Below are 19,876 nucleotides of genomic sequence, written 5' to 3' on the forward strand. Positions count from 1 at the left end.
TAACTGAAATAAACGGAATGATTCGTGCTACTACAGGGGGAACTCGGGTTTGAACCAAGGACTTCTCAATCTGCAGTCGAATGCTCTACCACTGAGCTATTCCCCCTTGTTCAAGGCCGTAATGTCGATTTAACTAAAATAAACGGAAAGATCCGTGCTGTTACAGGGAGAACTCGGGTTTGAACCAAGGACCTCTCGATCTGCAGTCGAATGCTCTACCACTGAGCTATTCCCCCTTGTTCAAGACCGTAATGTGGTTTTAACTAAAATAAACGGAATGATTCGTGCTGTTACAGGGAGAACTCGGGTTTGAACCAAGGACCTCTCGATCTGCATTCGAATGCTCTACCACTGAGCTATTCCCCCTTGTTCAAAACCGTAATGTCGTTTTAACTAAAATAAACGGAATGATTCGTGCTGTTACAGGGAGAACTCGGGTTTGAACCAAGTACCTCTCGATCTGCCGTCGAATGCTCTACCACTGAGCTATTCCCACTTGTTCATAATCGTAATGTCGATTTAACTGAAATAAACGGAATGATTCGTGCTACTACAGGGGGAACTCGGGTTTGAACCAAGGACTTCTCAATCTGCAGTCGAATGCTCTACCACTGAGCTATTCCCCCTTGTTCAAGGCCGTAATGTCGATTTAACTAAAATAAACGGAAAGATCCGTGCTGTTACAGGGAGAACTCGGGTTTGAACCAAGGACCTCTCGATCTGCAGTCGAATGCTCTACCACTGAGCTATTCCCCCTTGTTCAAGACCGTAATGTGGTTTTAACTAAAATAAACGGAATGATTCGTGCTGTTACAGGGAGAACTCGGGTTTGAACCAAGGACCTCTCGATCTGCAGTCGAATGCTCTACCACTGAGCTATTCCCCCTTATTCAAGACCGTAATGTTGTTTTAACTAAAATGAACGGAATGATCCGTGCTGTTACAGGGAGAACTCGGGTTTGAACCAAGGACCTCTCGATCTGCCGTCGAATGCTCTACCACTGAGCTATTCCCACTTGTTCATAAGCGTAATGTCGATTTAACTGAAATAAACGGAATGATTCGTGCTACTACAGGGGGAACTCGGGTTTGAACCAAGGACTTCTCAATCTGCAGTCGAATGCTCTACCACTGAGCTATTCCCCCTTGTTCAAGGCCGTAATGTCGATTTAACTAAAATAAACGGAAAGATCCGTGCTGTTACAGGGAGAGCTCGGGTTTGAACCAAGGACCTCTCGATCTGCAGTCGAATGCTCTACCACTGAGCTATTCCCACTTGTTCAAGACCGTAATGTGGTTTTAACTAAAATAAACGGAATGATTCGTGCTGTTACAGGGAGAACTCGGGTTTGAACCAAGGACCTCTCGATCTGCAGTCGAATGCTCTACCACTGAGCTATTCCCCCTTATTCAAGACCGTAATGTCGTTTTAACTAAAATGAACGGAATGATCCGTGCTGTTACAGGGAGAACTCGGGTTTGAACCAAGGACCTCTCGATCTGCCGTCGAATGCTCTACCACTGAGCTATTCCCACTTGTTCATAATCGTAATGTCGATTTAACTGAAATAAACGGAATGATTCGTGCTACTACAGGGGGAACTCGGGTTTGAACCAAGGACTTCTCAATCTGCAGTCGAATGCTCTACCACTGAGCTATTCCCCCTTGTTCAAGGCCGTAATGTCGATTTAACTAAAATAAACGGAATGATCCGTGCTGTTACAGGGAGAACTCGGGTTTGAACCAAGGACCTCTCGATCTGCAGTCGAATGCTCTACCACTGAGCTATTCCCCCTTGTTCAAGACAGTAATGTCGTTTTAACTAAAATAAACGGAATGATTCGTGCTGTTACAGGGAGAACTCGGGTTTGAACCAAGGACCTCTCGATCTGCCGTCGAATGCTCTACCACTGAGCTATTCCCACTTGTTCATAATCGTAATGTCGATTTAACTGAAATAAACGGAATGATTCGTGCTACTACAGGGGGACTCGGGTTTGAACCAAGGACTTCACGATCTGCAGTCGAATGCTCTACCACTGAGCTATTCTCCCTTGTTCAGGACCGTTTTGTCGTTTTAACTAAAATAAACGGAATGATCCGTGCTGTTACTGGGAGAACTTGGGTTTGAACCAAGGACATCTCGATCTGCAGTCGAATGCTCTACCACTGAGCTATTCCCCCTTGTTCAAGGCCGTAATGTCAATTTAACTAAAATAAACGGAATGATCCGTGCTGTTACAGGGAGAACTCGGGTTTGAACCAAGGACCTCTCGATCTGCCGTCGAATGCTCTACCACTGAGCTATTCCCACTTGTTCATAATCGTAATGTCGATTTAACTAAAATAAACGGAACGATCCGTGCTATTACAGGGAAAACTCAGGTTTGAACCATGGACCTCTCGATCTGCAGTCGAATGCTCTACCACTGAGCTATTCCCCCTTGTTCATAGCTGTAATGTCGATTTAACTAAAATAAACGAAATGATCCGTGCTGTTACAGGGAGAACTCGGGTTTGAACCAAGGACCTCTCGATCTGCCGTCGAATGCTCTACCACTGAGCTATTCCCACTTGTTCATAATCGTAATGTCGATTTAACTGAAATAAACGGAATGACTCGTGCTACTACAGGGGGAACTCGGGTTTGAACCAAGGACTTCTCAATCTGCAGTCGAATGCTCTACCACTGAGCTATTCCCCCTTGTTCAAGGCCGTAATGTCGATTTAACTAAAATAAACGGAATGATCCGTGCTGTTACAGGGAGAACTCGGGTTTGAACCAAGGACCTCTCGATCTGCCGTAGAATGCTCTACCACTGAGCTATTCCCACTTGTTCATAATCGTAATGTCGATTTAACTGAAATAAACGGAATGATTCGTGCTACTACAGGGGGACTCGGGTTTGAACCAAGGACTTCACGATCTGCAGTCGAATGCTCTACCACTGAGCTATTCTCCCTTGTTCAGGACCGTTTTGTCGTTTTAACTAAAATAAACGGAATGATTCGTGCTGTTACAGGGAGAACTCGGGTTTGAACCAAGGACCTCTCGATCTGCAGTCGAATGCTCTACCACTGACCTATTCCCCTTTGTTCATAGCCGCAATGTCGATTTAACTAAAATAAACGCAATGATCCGTGCTGTTACTGGCAGAACTTGGATTTGAACCAAGGACATCTCGATCTGCCGTCGAATGCTCTACCACTGAGCTATTCCCACTTGTTCATAATCGTAATGTCGATTTAACTGAAATAAACGGAATGACTCGTGCTACTACAGGGGGAACTCGGGTTTGAACCAAGGACTTCTCAATCTGCAGTCGAATGCTCTACCACTGAGCTATTCCCCCTTGTTCATAATCGTAATGTCGATTTAACTGAAATAAACGGAATGATTCGTGCTACTACAGGGGGAACTCGGGTTTGAACCAAGGACTTCTCAATCTGCAGTCGAATGCTCTACCACTGAGCTATTCCCCCTTGTTCAAGGCCGTAATGTCGATTTAACTAAAATAAACGGAATGATCCGTGCTGTTACAGGGAGAACTCGGGTTTGAACCAAGGACCTCTCGATCTGCAGTCGAATGCTCTACCACTGAGCTATTCCCCCTTGTTCAAGACAGTAATGTCGTTTTAACTAAAATAAACGGAATGATTCGTGCTGTTACAGGGAGAACTCGGGTTTGAACCAAGGACCTCTCGATCTGCCGTCGAATGCTCTACCACTGAGCTATTCCCACTTGTTCATAATCGTAATGTCGATTTAACTGAAATAAACGGAATGATTCGTGCTACTACAGGGGGACTCGGGTTTGAACCAAGGACTTCACGATCTGCAGTCGAATGCTCTACCACTGAGCTATTCCCCCTTGTTCAAGGCCGTATTGTCGTTTTAACTAAAATAAACGGAATGATTCGTGCTGTTACAGGGAGAACTCTGGTTTGAACCAAGGACCTCTCGATCTGCAGTCGAATGCTCTACCACTGACCTATTCCCCTTTGTTCATAGCCGCAATGTCGATTTAACTAAAATAAACGCAATGATCCGTGCTGTTACTGGGAGAACTTGGGTTTGAACCAAGGACATCTCGATCTGCCGTCGAATGCTCTACCACTGAGCTATTCCCACATGTTCATAGTTGTAATGTCGATTTAACTAAAATAAACGGAATGATTCGTGCTAATACAGGGGGAACTCGGGTTTGAACCAAGGACTTCTCAATCTGCAGTCGAATGCTCTACCACTGAGCTATTCCCCCTTGTTCAAGGCCGTAATGTCAATTTAACTAAAATAAACGGAATGATCCGTGCTGTTACAGGGAGAACTCGGGTTTGAACCAAGGACCTCTCGATCTGCCGTCGAATGCTCTACCACTGAGCTATTCCCACTTGTTCATAATCGTAATGTCGATTTAACTAAAATAAACGGAACGATCCGTGCTATTACAGGGAAAACTCAGGTTTGAACCATGGACCTCTCGATCTGCAGTCGAATGCTCTACCACTGAGCTATTCCCCCTTGTTCATAGCTGTAATGTCGATTTAACTAAAATAAACGAAATGATCCGTGCTGTTACAGGGAGAACTCGGGTTTGAACCAAGGACCTCTCGATCTGCCGTCGAATGCTCTACCACTGAGCTATTCCCACTTGTTCATAATCGTAATGTCGATTTAACTGAAATAAACGGAATGACTCGTGCTACTACAGGGGGAACTCGGGTTTGAACCAAGGACTTCTCAATCTGCAGTCGAATGCTCTACCACTGAGCTATTCCCCCTTGTTCAAGGCCGTAATGTCGATTTAACTAAAATAAACGGAATGATCCGTGCTGTTACAGGGAGAACTCGGGTTTGAACCAAGGACTTCTCAACCTGCAGTCGAATGCTGTACCACTGAGCTATTCCCCCTTGTTCAAGACCGTAGGGTCGTTTTAACTAAAATAAACGGAATGATTCGTGCTGTTACAGGGAGAACTCAGGTTTGAACCAAGGACCTCTCGATCTGCCGTCGAATGCTCTACCACTGAGCTATTCCCCCTTTTTCAAGACCGTAATGTCGTTTTAACTAAAATGAACGGAATGATCCGTGCTGTTACAGGGAGAACTCGGGTTTGAACCAAGGACCTCTTGATCTGCCGTCGAATGCTCTACCACTAAGCTATTCCCACTTGTTCATAATCGCAATGTCGATTTAACTGAAATAAACGGAATGATTCGTGCTACTACAGGGGGAACTCGGGTTTGAACCAAGGACTTCACGATCTGCAGTCGAATGCTCTACCACTGAGCTATTCCCACTTGTTCATAATCGTAATGTCGATTTAACTGAAATAAACGGAATGATTCGTGCTACTACAGGGGGACTCGGGTTTGAACCAAGGACTTCACGATCTGCAGTCGAATGCTCTACCACTGAGCTATTCTCCCTTGTTCAGGACCGTTTTGTCGTTTTAACTAAAATAAACGGAATGATCCGTGCTGTTACTGGGAGAACTTGGGTTTGAACCAAGGACATCTCGATCTGCCGTCGAATGCTCTACCACTGAGCTATTCCCACTTGTTCATAATCGTAATGTCGATTTAACTAAAATAAACGGAACGATCCGTGCTATTACAGGGAAAACTCAGGTTTGAACCATGGACCTCTCGATCTGCAGTCGAATGCTCTACCACTGAGCTATTCCCCCTTGTTCATAATCGTAATGTCGATTTAACTGAAATAAACGGAATGACTCGTGCTACTACAGGGGGAACTCGGGTTTGAACCAAGGACTTCTCAATCTGCAGTCGAATGCTCTACCACTGAGCTATTCCCCCTTGTTCAAGGCCGTAATGTCGATTTAACTAAAATAAACGGAATGATCCGTGCTGTTACAGGGAGAACTCGGGTTTGACCCAAGGACCTCTCGATCTGCAGTCGAATGCTCTACCACTGAGCTATTCTCCCTTGTTCAGGACCGTTTTGTCGTTTTAACTAAAATAAACGGAATGATCCGTGCTGTTACTGGGAGAACTTGGGTTTGAACCAAGGACATCTCGATCTGCCGTCGAATGCTCTACCACTGAGCTATTCCCACTTGTTCATAATCGTAATGTCGATTTAACTAAAATAAACGGAACGATCCGTGCTATTACAGGGAAAACTCAGGTTTGAACCATGGACCTCTCGATCTGCAGTCGAATGCTCTACCACTGAGCTATTCCCCCTTGTTCATAGCTGTAATGTCGATTTAACTAAAATAAACGAAATGATCCGTGCTGTTACAGGGAGAACTCGGGTTTGAACCAAGGACCTCTCGATCTGCCGTCGAATGCTCTACCACTGAGCTATTCCCACTTGTTCAAGGCCGTAATGTCGATTTAACTAAAATAAACGGAATGATCCGTGCTGTTACAGGGAGAACTCGGGTTTGAACCAAGGACCTCTCGATCTGCAGTCGAATGCTCTACCACTGAGCTATTCCCCCTTGTTCAAGGCCGTAATGTCGTTTTAACTAAAATAAACGGAATGATTAGTGCTGTTACAGGGAGAACTCGGGTTTGAACCAAGGACCTCTCGATCTGCCGTCGAATGCTCTACCACTGAGCTATTCCCACTTGTTCATAATCGTAATGTCGATTTAACTGAAATAAACGGAATGATTCGTGCTACTACAGGGGGACTCGGGTTTGAACCAAGGACTTCACGATCTGCAGTCGAATGCTCTACCACTGAGCTATTCTCCCTTGTTCAGGACCGTTTTGTCGTTTTAACTAAAATAAACGGAATGATTCGTGCTGTTACAGGGAGAACTCGGGTTTGAACCAAGGACCTCTCGATCTGCAGTCGAATGCTCTACCACTGACCTATTCCCCTTTGTTCATAGCCGCAATGTCGATTTAACTAAAATAAACGCAATGATCCGTGCTGTTACTGGGAGAACTTGGGTTTGAACCAAGGACATCTCGATCTGCCGTCGAATGCTCTACCACTGAGCTATTCCCACATGTTCATAGTTGTAATGTCGATTTAACTAAAATAAACGGAATGATTCGTGCTACTACAAGGGGAACTCGGGTTTGAACCAAGGACTTCTCAATCTGCAGTCGAATGCTCTACCACTGAGCTATTCCCCCTTGTTCAAGGCCGTAATGTCAATTTAACTAAAATAAACGGAATGATCCGTGCTGTTACAGGGAGAACTCGGGTTTGAACCACGGACCTCTCGATCTGCCGTCGAATGCTCTACCACTGAGCTATTCCCACTTGTTCATAATCGTAATGTCGATTTAACTAAAATAAACGGAACGATCCGTGCTATTACAAAGAAAACTCAGGTTTGAACCATGGACCTCTCGATCTGCAGTCGAATGCTCTACCACTGAGCTATTCCCCCTTGTTCATAGCTGTAATGTCGATTTAACTAAAATAAACGAAATGATCCGTGCTGTTACAGGGAGAACTCGGGTTTGAACCAAGGACCTCTCGATCTGCCGTCGAAAGCTCTACCACTGAGCTATTCCCACTTGTTCATAATCGTAATGTCGATTTAACTGAAATAAACGGAATGACTCGTGCTACTACAGGGGGAACTCGGGTTTGAACCAAGGACTTCTCAATCTGCAGTCGAATGCTCTACCACTGAGCTATTCCCCCTTGTTCAAGGCCGTAATGTCGATTTAACTAAAATAAACGGAATGATCCGTGCTGTTACAGGGAGAACTCGGGTTTGAACCAAGGACTTCTCAACCTGCAGTCGAATGCTGTACCACTGAGCTATTCCCCCTTGTTCAAGACCGTAGGGTCGTTTTAACTAAAATAAACGGAATGATTCGTGCTGTTACAGGGAGAACTCAGGTTTGAACTAAGGACCTCTCGATCTGCCGTCGAATGCTCTACCACTGAGCTATTCCCACTTGTTCATAATCGTAATGTCGATTTAACTGAAATAAACGGAATGATTCGTGCTACTAAAGGGGGAACTCGGGTTTGAACCAAGGACTTCTCAATCTGCAGTCGAATGCTCTAACACTGAGCTATTCGCCCTTGTTCAAGGCCGTAATGTCGATTTAACTAAAATAAACGGAATGATCCGTGCTGTTACAGGGAGAACTCGGGTTTGAACCAAGGACTTCTCAACCTGCAGTCGAAAGCTCTACCACTGAGCTATTCAACCTTGTTCAAGGCCGTATTGTCGTTTTAACTAAAATAAACGGAATGATCCGTGCTGTTACAGGGAGAACTCGGGTTTGAACCAAGGACCTCTCGATCTGCAGTCGAATGCTCTACCACTGAGCTATTCCCCCTTGTTCAAGACCGTAATGTCGTATTAACTAAAATAAACGGAATGATTCGTGCTGTTACAGGGAGAACTCGGGTTTGAACCAAGGACCTCTCGATCTGCAGTCGAATGCTCTACCACTGAGCTATTCCCCCTTTTTCAAGACCGTAATGTCGTTTTAACTAAAATGAACGGAATGATCCGTGCTGTTACAGGGAGAACTCGGGTTTGAACCAAGGACCTCTTGATCTGCCGTCGAATGCTCTACCACTAAGCTATTCCCACTTGTTCATAATCGCAATGTCGATTTAACTGAAATAAACGGAATGATTCGTGCTACTACAGTGGGAACTCGGGTTTGAACCAAGGACTTCTCAATCTGCAGTCGAATGCTCTACCACTGAGCTATACCCCCTTGTTCAAGGCAGTAATGTCGATTTAACTAAAATAAACGGAATGATCCGTGCTTTTACAGGGAGAACTCGGGTTTGAACCAAGGACTTCTCAACCTGCAGTCGAATGCTCTACCACTGAGCTATTCCCCTTTGTTCATAGCCGCAATATCGATTTAACTAAAATAAACGCAATGATCCGTGCTGTTACAGTGAGAACTCGGGTTTGAACCAAGGACCTCTCGATCTGCAGTCGAATGCTCTACCACTGAGCTATTCCCCCTTGTTCAAGACCGTAAGGTCGTTTTAACTAAAATAAACGGAATGATTCGTGCTGTTACAGGGAGAACTCGGGTTTGAACCAAGGACTTCTCAATCTGCAGTCGAATGCTCTACCACTGAGCTATTCGCCCTTGTTCAAGGCCGTAATGTCGATTTAACTAAAATAAACGGAATGATCCGTGCTGTTACAGGGAGAACTCAGGTTTGAACCATGGACCTCTCGATCTGCAGTCGAATGCTCTACCACTGAGCTATTCCCCCTTGTTCATAGCTGTAATGTCGATTTAACTAAAATAAACGAAATGATCCGTGCTGTTACAGGGAGAACTCGGGTTTGAACCAAGGACCTCTCGATCTGCCGTCGAATGCTCTACCACTGAGCTATTCCCACTTGTTCAAGGCCGTAATGTCGATTTAACTAAAATAAACGGAATGATCCGTGCTGTTACAGTGAGAACTCGGGTTTGAACCAAGGACCTCTCGATCTGCAGTCGAATGCTCTACCACTGAGCTATTCCCCCTTGTTCAAGACCGTAAGGTCGTTTTAACTAAAATAAACGGAATGATCCGTGCTGTTACAGGGAGAACTCGGGTTTGAACCAAGGACCTCTCGATCTGCCGTCGAATGCTCTACCACTGAGCTATTCCCACTTGTTCATAATCGTAATGTCGATTTAACTAAAATAAACGGAACGATCCGTGCTATTACAGGGAAAACTCAGGTTTGAACCATGGACCTCTCGATCTGCAGTCGAATGCTCTACCACTGAGCTATTCCCCCTTGTTCATAATCGCAATGTCGATTTAACTGAAATAAACGGAATGATTCGTGCTACTACAGGGGGAACTCGGGTTTGAACCAAGGACTTCACGATCTGCAGTCGAATGCTCTACCACTAAGCTATTCCCACTTGTTCATAATCGCAATGTCGATTTAACTGAAATAAACGGAATGATTCGTGCTACTACAGGGGGACTCGGGTTTGAACCAAGGACTTCACGATCTGCAGTCGAATGCTCTACCACTGAGCTATTCCCCCTTGTTCAAGGCCGTATTGTCGTTTTAACTAAAATAAACGGAATGATTCGTGCTGTTACAGGGAGAACTCTGGTTTGAACCAAGGACCTCTCGATCTGCAGTCGAATGCTCTACCACTGACCTATTCCCCTTTGTTCATAGCCGCAATGTCGATTTAACTAAAATAAACGCAATGATCCGTGCTGTTACTGGGAGAACTTGGGTTTGAACCAAGGACATCTCGATCTGCCGTCGAATGCTCTACCACTGAGCTATTCCCACATGTTCATAGTTGTAATGTCGATTTAACTAAAATAAACGGAATGATTCGTGCTAATACAGGGGGAACTCGGGTTTGAACCAAGGACTTCTCAATCTGCAGTCGAATGCTCTACCACTGAGCTATTCCCCCTTGTTCAAGGCCGTAATGTCAATTTAACTAAAATAAACGGAATGATCCGTGCTGTTACAGGGAGAACTCGGGTTTGAACCAAGGACCTCTCGATCTGCCGTCGAATGCTCTACCACTGAGCTATTCCCACTTGTTCATAATCGTAATGTCGATTTAACTAAAATAAACGGAACGATCCGTGCTATTACAGGGAAAACTCAGGTTTGAACCATGGACCTCTCGATCTGCAGTCGAATGCTCTACCACTGAGCTATTCCCCCTTGTTCATAGCTGTAATGTCGATTTAACTAAAATAAACGAAATGATCCGTGCTGTTACAGGGAGAACTCGGGTTTGAACCAAGGACCTCTCGATCTGCCGTCGAATGCTCTACCACTGAGCTATTCCCACTTGTTCATAATCGTAATGTCGATTTAACTGAAATAAACGGAATGACTCGTGCTACTACAGGGGGAACTCGGGTTTGAACCAAGGACTTCTCAATCTGCAGTCGAATGCTCTACCACTGAGCTATTCCCCCTTGTTCAAGGCCGTAATGTCGATTTAACTAAAATAAACGGAATGATCCGTGCTGTTACAGGGAGAACTCGGGTTTGAACCAAGGACTTCTCAACCTGCAGTCGAATGCTGTACCACTGAGCTATTCCCCCTTGTTCAAGACCGTAGGGTCGTTTTAACTAAAATAAACGGAATGATTCGTGCTGTTACAGGGAGAACTCAGGTTTGAACCAAGGACCTCTCGATCTGCCGTCGAATGCTCTACCACTGAGCTATTCCCCCTTTTTCAAGACCGTAATGTCGTTTTAACTAAAATGAACGGAATGATCCGTGCTGTTACAGGGAGAACTCGGGTTTGAACCAAGGACCTCTTGATCTGCCGTCGAATGCTCTACCACTAAGCTATTCCCACTTGTTCATAATCGCAATGTCGATTTAACTGAAATAAACGGAATGATTCGTGCTACTACAGGGGGAACTCGGGTTTGAACCAAGGACTTCACGATCTGCAGTCGAATGCTCTACCACTGAGCTATTCCCACTTGTTCATAATCGTAATGTCGATTTAACTGAAATAAACGGAATGATTCGTGCTACTACAGGGGGACTCGGGTTTGAACCAAGGACTTCACGATCTGCAGTCGAATGCTCTACCACTGAGCTATTCTCCCTTGTTCAGGACCGTTTTGTCGTTTTAACTAAAATAAACGGAATGATCCGTGCTGTTACTGGGAGAACTTGGGTTTGAACCAAGGACATCTCGATCTGCCGTCGAATGCTCTACCACTGAGCTATTCCCACTTGTTCATAATCGTAATGTCGATTTAACTAAAATAAACGGAACGATCCGTGCTATTACAGGGAAAACTCAGGTTTGAACCATGGACCTCTCGATCTGCAGTCGAATGCTCTACCACTGAGCTATTCCCCCTTGTTCATAATCGTAATGTCGATTTAACTGAAATAAACGGAATGACTCGTGCTACTACAGGGGGAACTCGGGTTTGAACCAAGGACTTCTCAATCTGCAGTCGAATGCTCTACCACTGAGCTATTCCCCCTTGTTCAAGGCCGTAATGTCGATTTAACTAAAATAAACGGAATGATCCGTGCTGTTACAGGGAGAACTCGGGTTTGACCCAAGGACCTCTCGATCTGCAGTCGAATGCTCTACCACTGAGCTATTCTCCCTTGTTCAGGACCGTTTTGTCGTTTTAACTAAAATAAACGGAATGATCCGTGCTGTTACTGGGAGAACTTGGGTTTGAACCAAGGACATCTCGATCTGCCGTCGAATGCTCTACCACTGAGCTATTCCCACTTGTTCATAATCGTAATGTCGATTTAACTAAAATAAACGGAACGATCCGTGCTATTACAGGGAAAACTCAGGTTTGAACCATGGACCTCTCGATCTGCAGTCGAATGCTCTACCACTGAGCTATTCCCCCTTGTTCATAGCTGTAATGTCGATTTAACTAAAATAAACGAAATGATCCGTGCTGTTACAGGGAGAACTCGGGTTTGAACCAAGGACCTCTCGATCTGCCGTCGAATGCTCTACCACTGAGCTATTCCCACTTGTTCAAGGCCGTAATGTCGATTTAACTAAAATAAACGGAATGATCCGTGCTGTTACAGGGAGAACTCGGGTTTGAACCAAGGACCTCTCGATCTGCAGTCGAATGCTCTACCACTGAGCTATTCCCCCTTGTTCAAGGCCGTAATGTCGTTTTAACTAAAATAAACGGAATGATTAGTGCTGTTACAGGGAGAACTCGGGTTTGAACCAAGGACCTCTCGATCTGCCGTCGAATGCTCTACCACTGAGCTATTCCCACTTGTTCATAATCGTAATGTCGATTTAACTGAAATAAACGGAATGATTCGTGCTACTACAGGGGGACTCGGGTTTGAACCAAGGACTTCACGATCTGCAGTCGAATGCTCTACCACTGAGCTATTCTCCCTTGTTCAGGACCGTTTTGTCGTTTTAACTAAAATAAACGGAATGATTCGTGCTGTTACAGGGAGAACTCGGGTTTGAACCAAGGACCTCTCGATCTGCAGTCGAATGCTCTACCACTGACCTATTCCCCTTTGTTCATAGCCGCAATGTCGATTTAACTAAAATAAACGCAATGATCCGTGCTGTTACTGGGAGAACTTGGGTTTGAACCAAGGACATCTCGATCTGCCGTCGAATGCTCTACCACTGAGCTATTCCCACATGTTCATAGTTGTAATGTCGATTTAACTAAAATAAACGGAATGATTCGTGCTACTACAAGGGGAACTCGGGTTTGAACCAAGGACTTCTCAATCTGCAGTCGAATGCTCTACCACTGAGCTATTCCCCCTTGTTCAAGGCCGTAATGTCAATTTAACTAAAATAAACGGAATGATCCGTGCTGTTACAGGGAGAACTCGGGTTTGAACCACGGACCTCTCGATCTGCCGTCGAATGCTCTACCACTGAGCTATTCCCACTTGTTCATAATCGTAATGTCGATTTAACTAAAATAAACGGAACGATCCGTGCTATTACAAAGAAAACTCAGGTTTGAACCATGGACCTCTCGATCTGCAGTCGAATGCTCTACCACTGAGCTATTCCCCCTTGTTCATAGCTGTAATGTCGATTTAACTAAAATAAACGAAATGATCCGTGCTGTTACAGGGAGAACTCGGGTTTGAACCAAGGACCTCTCGATCTGCCGTCGAAAGCTCTACCACTGAGCTATTCCCACTTGTTCATAATCGTAATGTCGATTTAACTGAAATAAACGGAATGACTCGTGCTACTACAGGGGGAACTCGGGTTTGAACCAAGGACTTCTCAATCTGCAGTCGAATGCTCTACCACTGAGCTATTCCCCCTTGTTCAAGGCCGTAATGTCGATTTAACTAAAATAAACGGAATGATCCGTGCTGTTACAGGGAGAACTCGGGTTTGAACCAAGGACTTCTCAACCTGCAGTCGAATGCTGTACCACTGAGCTATTCCCCCTTGTTCAAGACCGTAGGGTCGTTTTAACTAAAATAAACGGAATGATTCGTGCTGTTACAGGGAGAACTCAGGTTTGAACTAAGGACCTCTCGATCTGCCGTCGAATGCTCTACCACTGAGCTATTCCCACTTGTTCATAATCGTAATGTCGATTTAACTGAAATAAACGGAATGATTCGTGCTACTAAAGGGGGAACTCGGGTTTGAACCAAGGACTTCTCAATCTGCAGTCGAATGCTCTAACACTGAGCTATTCGCCCTTGTTCAAGGCCGTAATGTCGATTTAACTAAAATAAACGGAATGATCCGTGCTGTTACAGGGAGAACTCGGGTTTGAACCAAGGACTTCTCAACCTGCAGTCGAAAGCTCTACCACTGAGCTATTCAACCTTGTTCAAGGCCGTATTGTCGTTTTAACTAAAATAAACGGAATGATCCGTGCTGTTACAGGGAGAACTCGGGTTTGAACCAAGGACCTCTCGATCTGCAGTCGAATGCTCTACCACTGAGCTATTCCCCCTTGTTCAAGACCGTAATGTCGTATTAACTAAAATAAACGGAATGATTCGTGCTGTTACAGGGAGAACTCGGGTTTGAACCAAGGACCTCTCGATCTGCAGTCGAATGCTCTACCACTGAGCTATTCCCCCTTTTTCAAGACCGTAATGTCGTTTTAACTAAAATGAACGGAATGATCCGTGCTGTTACAGGGAGAACTCGGGTTTGAACCAAGGACCTCTTGATCTGCCGTCGAATGCTCTACCACTAAGCTATTCCCACTTGTTCATAATCGCAATGTCGATTTAACTGAAATAAACGGAATGATTCGTGCTACTACAGTGGGAACTCGGGTTTGAACCAAGGACTTCTCAATCTGCAGTCGAATGCTCTACCACTGAGCTATACCCCCTTGTTCAAGGCAGTAATGTCGATTTAACTAAAATAAACGGAATGATCCGTGCTTTTACAGGGAGAACTCGGGTTTGAACCAAGGACTTCTCAACCTGCAGTCGAATGCTCTACCACTGAGCTATTCCCCTTTGTTCATAGCCGCAATATCGATTTAACTAAAATAAACGCAATGATCCGTGCTGTTACAGTGAGAACTCGGGTTTGAACCAAGGACCTCTCGATCTGCAGTCGAATGCTCTACCACTGAGCTATTCCCCCTTGTTCAAGACCGTAAGGTCGTTTTAACTAAAATAAACGGAATGATTCGTGCTGTTACAGGGAGAACTCGGGTTTGAACCAAGGACTTCTCAATCTGCAGTCGAATGCTCTACCACTGAGCTATTCGCCCTTGTTCAAGGCCGTAATGTCGATTTAACTAAAATAAACGGAATGATCCGTGCTGTTACAGGGAGAACTCGGGTTTGAACCAAGGACTTCTCAATCTGCAGTCGAAAGCTCTACCACTGAGCTATTCCCCCTTGTTCAAGGCCGTATTGTCGTTTTAACTAAAATAAACGGAATGATCTTGCTGTTACAGGGAGAACTCGGGTTTGAACCAAGGACCTCTCGATCTGCAGTCGAATGCTCTACCACTGAGCTATTCCCCCTTGTTCAAGACCGTAATGTCGTTTTAACTAAAATAAACGGAATGATTCGTGCTGTTACAGGGAGAACTCGGTTTTGAACCAAGGACCTCTCGATCTGCAGTCGAATGCTCTACCACTGAGCTATTCCCCCTTTTTCAAGACCGTAATGTCGTTTTAACTAAAATGAACGGAATGATCCGTGCTGTTACAGGGAGAACTCGGGTTTGAACCAAGGACCTCTTGATCTGCCGTCGAATGCTCTACCACTAAGCTATTCCCACTTGTTCATAATCGTAATGTCGATTTAACTGAAATAAACGGAATGATTCGTGCTACTACAGGGGGAACTCGGGTTTGAACCAAGGACTTCTCAATCTGCAGTCGAATGCTCTACCACTGAGCTATTCCCCCTTGTTCAAGGCAGTAATGTCGATTTAACTAAAATAAACGGAATGATCCGTGCTGTTACAGGGAGAACTCGGGTTTGAACCAAGGACTTCTCAACCTGCAGTCGAATGCTCTACCACTGAGCTGTTCCCCTTTGTTCATAGCCGCAATGTCGATTTAACTAAAATAAACGCAATGATCCGTGCTGTTACAGTGAGAACTCGGGTTTGAACCAAGGACCTCTCGATCTGCAGTCGAATGCTCTACCACTGAGCTATTCCCCCTTGTTCAAGACCGTAATGTCATTTTAACTAAAATAAACGGAATGATCCGTGCTGTTACAGGGAGAACTCGGGTTTGAACCAAGGACCTCTCGATCTGCCACCGAATGCTCTACCACTGAGCTATTCCCACTTGTTCATAATCGTAATGTCGATTTAACTGAAATAAACGGAATGATTCGTGCTACTACAGGGGGAACTCGGGTTTGAACCAAGGACTTCCCAATCTGCAGTCGAATGCTCTACCACTGAGCTATTCCCACTTGTTCAAGACCGTAATGTCGTTTTAACTAAAATAAACGGAATGATCCGTGCTGTTACAGGGAGAACTCGGGTTTGAACCAAGGACCTCTCGATCTGCAGTCGAATGCTCTACCACTGAGCTATTCCCCCTTGTTCATGACCGTAATGTCGTTTTAACTAAAATAAACGGAATGATTCGTGCTACTACAGGGGGACTCGGGTTTGAACCAAGGACTTCACGATCTGCAGTCGAATGCTCTACCACTGAGCTATTCTCCCTTGTTCAGGACCGTTTTGTCGTTTTAACTAAAATAAACGGAATGATTCGTGCTGTTACAGGGAGAACTCGGGTTTGAACCAAGGACCTCTCGATCTGCAGTCGAATGCTCTACCACTGACCTATTCCCCTTTGTTCATAGCCGCAATGTCGATTTAACTAAAATAAACGCAATGATCCGTGCTGTTACTGGGAGAACTTGGGTTTGAACCAAGGACATCTCGATCTGCCGTCGAATGCTCTACCACTGAGCTATTCCCACTTGTTCATAATCGTAATGTCGATTTAACTGAAATAAACGGAATGACTCGTGCTACTACAGGGGGAACTCGGGTTTGAACCAAGGACTTCTCAATCTGCAGTCGAATGCTCTACCACTGAGCTATTCCGCCTTGTTCATAATCGTAATGTCGATTTAACTGAAATAAACGGAATGATTCGTGCTGTTACAGGGAGAACTCGGGTTTGAACCAAGGACCTCTCGATCTGCAGTCGAATGCTCTACCACTGAGCTATTCCCCCTTGTTCAAGACAGTAATGTCGTTTTAACTAAAATAAACGGAATGATTCGTGCTGTTACAGGGAGAACTCGGGTTTGATCCAAGGACCTCTCGATCTGCCGTCGAATGCTCTACCACTGAGCTATTCCCACTTGTTCATAATCGTAATGTCGATTTAACTAAAATAAACGGAATGATTCGTGCTACTACAGGGGGACTCGGGTTTGAACCAAGGACTTCACGATCTGCAGTCGAATGCTCTACCACTGAGCTATTCTCCCTTGTTCAGGACCGTTTTGTCGTTTTAACTAAAATAAACGGAATGATTCGTGCTGTTACAGGGAGAACTCGGGTTTGAACCAAGGACCTCTCGATCTGCAGTCGAATGCTCTACCACTGACCTATTCCCCTTTGTTCATAGCCGCAATGTCGATTTAACTAAAATAAACGCAATGATCCGTGCTGTTACTGGGAGAACTTGGGTTTGAACCAAGGACATCTCGATCTGCCGTCGAATGCTCTACCACTGAGCTATTCCCACTTGTTCATAATCGTAATGTCGATTTAACTGAAATAAACGGAATGACTCGTGCTACTACAGGGGGAACTCGGGTTTGAACCAAGGACTTCTCAATCTGCAGTCGAATGCTCTACCACTGAGCTATTCCGCCTTGTTCATAATCGTAATGTCGATTTAACTGAAATAAACGGAATGATTCGTGCTGTTACAGGGAGAACTCGGGTTTGAACCAAGGACCTCTCGATCTGCAGTCGAATGCTCTACCACTGAGCTATTCCCCCTTGTTCAAGACAGTAATGTCGTTTTAACTAAAATAAACGGAATGATTCGTGCTGTTACAGGGAGAACTCGGGTTTGAACCAAGGACCTCTCGATCTGCCGTCGAATGCTCTACCACTGAGCTATTCCCACTTGTTCATAATCGTAATGTCGATTTAACTGAAATAAACGGAATGATTCGTGCTACTACAGGGGGACTCGGGTTTGAACCAAGGACTTCACGATCTGCAGTCGAATGCTCTACCACTGAGCTATTCTCCCTTGTTCAGGACCGTTTTGTCGTTTTAACTAAAATAAACGGAATGATTCGTGCTGTTACAGGGAGAACTCGGGTTTGAACCAAGGACCTCTCGATCTGCAGTCGAATGCTCTACCACTGACCTATTCCCCTTTGTTCATAGCCGCAATGTCGATTTAACTAAAATAAACGCAATGATCCGTGCTGTTACTGGGAGAACTTGGGTTTGAACCAAGGACATCTCGATCTGCCGTCGAATGCTCTACCACTGAGCTATTCCCACATGTTCATAGTTGTAATGTCGATTTAACTAAAATAAACGGAATGATTCGTGCTACTACAGGGGGAACTCGGGTTTGAACCAAGGACTTCTCAATCTGCAGTCGAATGCTCTACCACTGAGCTATTCCCCCTTGTTCAAGGCCGTAATGTCAATTTAACTAAAATAAACGGAATGATCCGTGCTGTTACAGGGAGAACTCGGGTTTGAACCAAGGACCTCTCGATCTGCAGTCGAATGCTCTACCACTGAGCTATTCCTCCTTGTTCAAGACCGTAATGTCGTTTTAACTAAAATAAACGGAATGATTCGTGCTGTTACAGGGAGAACTCGGGTTTGAACCAAGGACCTCTCGATCTGCAGTCGAATGCTCTACCACTGAGCTATTCCCCCTTTTTCAAGACCTTAATGTCGTTTCAACTAAAATGAACGGAATGATCCGTGCTGTTACAGGGAGAACTCGGGTTTGAACCAAGGACCTCTTGATCTGCCGTCGAATGCTCTACCACTAAGCTATTCCCACTTGTTCATAATCGCAATGTCGATTTAACTGAAATAAACGGAATGATTCGTGCTACTACAGGGGGAACTCGGGTTTGAACCAAGGACTTCTCAATCTGCAGTCGAATGCTCTACCACTGAGCTATTCCCCCTTGTTCAAGGCCGTAATGTCAATTTAACTAAAATAAACGGAATGATCCGTGCTGTTACAGGGAGAACTCGGGTTTGAACCAAGGACCTCTCGATCTGCCGTCAAATGCTCTACCACTGAGCTATTCCCACTTGTTCATAATCGTAATGTCGATTTAACTAAAATAAACGGAACGATCCGTGCTATTACAGGGAAAACTCAGGTTTGAACCATGGACCTCTCGATCTGCAGTCGAATGCTCTACCACTGAGCTATTCCCCCTTGTTCATAGCTGTAATGTCGATTTAACTAAAATAAACGAAATGATCCGTGCTGTTACAGGGAGAACTCGGGTTTGAACCAAGGACCTCTCTATCTGCCGTCGAATGCTCTACCACTGAGCTATTCCCACTTGTTCATAATCGTAATGTCGATTTAACTGAAATAAACGGAATGACTCGTGCTACTACAGGGGGAACTCGGGTTTGAACCAAGGACTTCTCAATCTGCAGTCGAATGCTCTACCACTGAGCTATTCCCCCTTGTTCAAGGCCGTAATGTCGATTTAACTAAAATAAACGGAATGATCCGTGCTGTTACAGGGAGAACTCGGGTTTGAACCAAGGACTTCTCAACCTGCAGTCGAATGCTGTACCACTGAGCTATTCCCCCTTGTTCAAGACCGTAGGGTCGTTTTAACTAAAATAAACGGAATGATTCGTGCTGTTACAGGGAGAACTCAGGTTTGAACCAAGGACCTCTCGATCTGCCGTCGAATGCTCTACCACTGAGCTATTCCCACTTGTTCATAATCGTAATGTCGA

General features: G+C 44.9%; 19 non-coding genes across 19 annotated transcripts; all 19 read right to left on the reverse strand.

Annotated features, from left to right (window-relative positions):
* Nucleotides 1-164: 164 nt before the first annotated feature.
* On the reverse strand, nt 165-236 carry TRNAC-GCA (transfer RNA cysteine (anticodon GCA)). Its single transcript has one exon. It is a non-coding gene; the product is annotated as a tRNA-Cys (tRNA).
* A 448-nt stretch (nt 237-684) lies between these two features.
* TRNAC-GCA (transfer RNA cysteine (anticodon GCA)) lies at nt 685-756 on the reverse strand. Its single transcript has one exon. It is a non-coding gene; the product is annotated as a tRNA-Cys (tRNA).
* A 58-nt stretch (nt 757-814) lies between these two features.
* TRNAC-GCA (transfer RNA cysteine (anticodon GCA)) lies at nt 815-886 on the reverse strand. Its single transcript has one exon. It is a non-coding gene; the product is annotated as a tRNA-Cys (tRNA).
* A 448-nt stretch (nt 887-1,334) lies between these two features.
* TRNAC-GCA (transfer RNA cysteine (anticodon GCA)) lies at nt 1,335-1,406 on the reverse strand. The gene has a single exon. It is a non-coding gene; the product is annotated as a tRNA-Cys (tRNA).
* A 318-nt stretch (nt 1,407-1,724) lies between these two features.
* Nucleotides 1,725-1,796, reverse strand: TRNAC-GCA (transfer RNA cysteine (anticodon GCA)). Its single transcript has one exon. It is a non-coding gene; the product is annotated as a tRNA-Cys (tRNA).
* Nucleotides 1,797-2,113: 317 nt separating this feature from the next.
* TRNAC-GCA (transfer RNA cysteine (anticodon GCA)) lies at nt 2,114-2,185 on the reverse strand. Its single transcript has one exon. It is a non-coding gene; the product is annotated as a tRNA-Cys (tRNA).
* Nucleotides 2,186-3,542: 1,357 nt separating this feature from the next.
* On the reverse strand, nt 3,543-3,614 carry TRNAC-GCA (transfer RNA cysteine (anticodon GCA)). The gene has a single exon. It is a non-coding gene; the product is annotated as a tRNA-Cys (tRNA).
* Nucleotides 3,615-6,400: 2,786 nt separating this feature from the next.
* On the reverse strand, nt 6,401-6,472 carry TRNAC-GCA (transfer RNA cysteine (anticodon GCA)). The gene has a single exon. It is a non-coding gene; the product is annotated as a tRNA-Cys (tRNA).
* Nucleotides 6,473-8,219: 1,747 nt separating this feature from the next.
* Nucleotides 8,220-8,291, reverse strand: TRNAC-GCA (transfer RNA cysteine (anticodon GCA)). The gene has a single exon. It is a non-coding gene; the product is annotated as a tRNA-Cys (tRNA).
* A 58-nt stretch (nt 8,292-8,349) lies between these two features.
* On the reverse strand, nt 8,350-8,421 carry TRNAC-GCA (transfer RNA cysteine (anticodon GCA)). The gene has a single exon. It is a non-coding gene; the product is annotated as a tRNA-Cys (tRNA).
* Nucleotides 8,422-12,507: 4,086 nt separating this feature from the next.
* On the reverse strand, nt 12,508-12,579 carry TRNAC-GCA (transfer RNA cysteine (anticodon GCA)). Its single transcript has one exon. It is a non-coding gene; the product is annotated as a tRNA-Cys (tRNA).
* Nucleotides 12,580-14,326: 1,747 nt separating this feature from the next.
* On the reverse strand, nt 14,327-14,398 carry TRNAC-GCA (transfer RNA cysteine (anticodon GCA)). The gene has a single exon. It is a non-coding gene; the product is annotated as a tRNA-Cys (tRNA).
* Nucleotides 14,399-14,456: 58 nt separating this feature from the next.
* TRNAC-GCA (transfer RNA cysteine (anticodon GCA)) lies at nt 14,457-14,528 on the reverse strand. The gene has a single exon. It is a non-coding gene; the product is annotated as a tRNA-Cys (tRNA).
* An 837-nt stretch (nt 14,529-15,365) lies between these two features.
* TRNAC-GCA (transfer RNA cysteine (anticodon GCA)) lies at nt 15,366-15,437 on the reverse strand. Its single transcript has one exon. It is a non-coding gene; the product is annotated as a tRNA-Cys (tRNA).
* A 58-nt stretch (nt 15,438-15,495) lies between these two features.
* TRNAC-GCA (transfer RNA cysteine (anticodon GCA)) lies at nt 15,496-15,567 on the reverse strand. The gene has a single exon. It is a non-coding gene; the product is annotated as a tRNA-Cys (tRNA).
* Nucleotides 15,568-16,405: 838 nt separating this feature from the next.
* On the reverse strand, nt 16,406-16,477 carry TRNAC-GCA (transfer RNA cysteine (anticodon GCA)). The gene has a single exon. It is a non-coding gene; the product is annotated as a tRNA-Cys (tRNA).
* A 577-nt stretch (nt 16,478-17,054) lies between these two features.
* Nucleotides 17,055-17,126, reverse strand: TRNAC-GCA (transfer RNA cysteine (anticodon GCA)). Its single transcript has one exon. It is a non-coding gene; the product is annotated as a tRNA-Cys (tRNA).
* Nucleotides 17,127-17,833: 707 nt separating this feature from the next.
* Nucleotides 17,834-17,905, reverse strand: TRNAC-GCA (transfer RNA cysteine (anticodon GCA)). The gene has a single exon. It is a non-coding gene; the product is annotated as a tRNA-Cys (tRNA).
* Nucleotides 17,906-18,742: 837 nt separating this feature from the next.
* On the reverse strand, nt 18,743-18,814 carry TRNAC-GCA (transfer RNA cysteine (anticodon GCA)). The gene has a single exon. It is a non-coding gene; the product is annotated as a tRNA-Cys (tRNA).
* Nucleotides 18,815-19,876: the final 1,062 nt, after the last annotated feature.

The sequence above is a fragment of the Phalangium opilio genome, unplaced genomic scaffold (genome assembly GCF_054372755.1).
Source record: "Phalangium opilio isolate 3A_F unplaced genomic scaffold, DU_Popi_V2 ptg000487l_1, whole genome shotgun sequence".
Lineage (NCBI taxonomy): Eukaryota > Metazoa > Arthropoda > Arachnida > Opiliones > Phalangiidae > Phalangium > Phalangium opilio.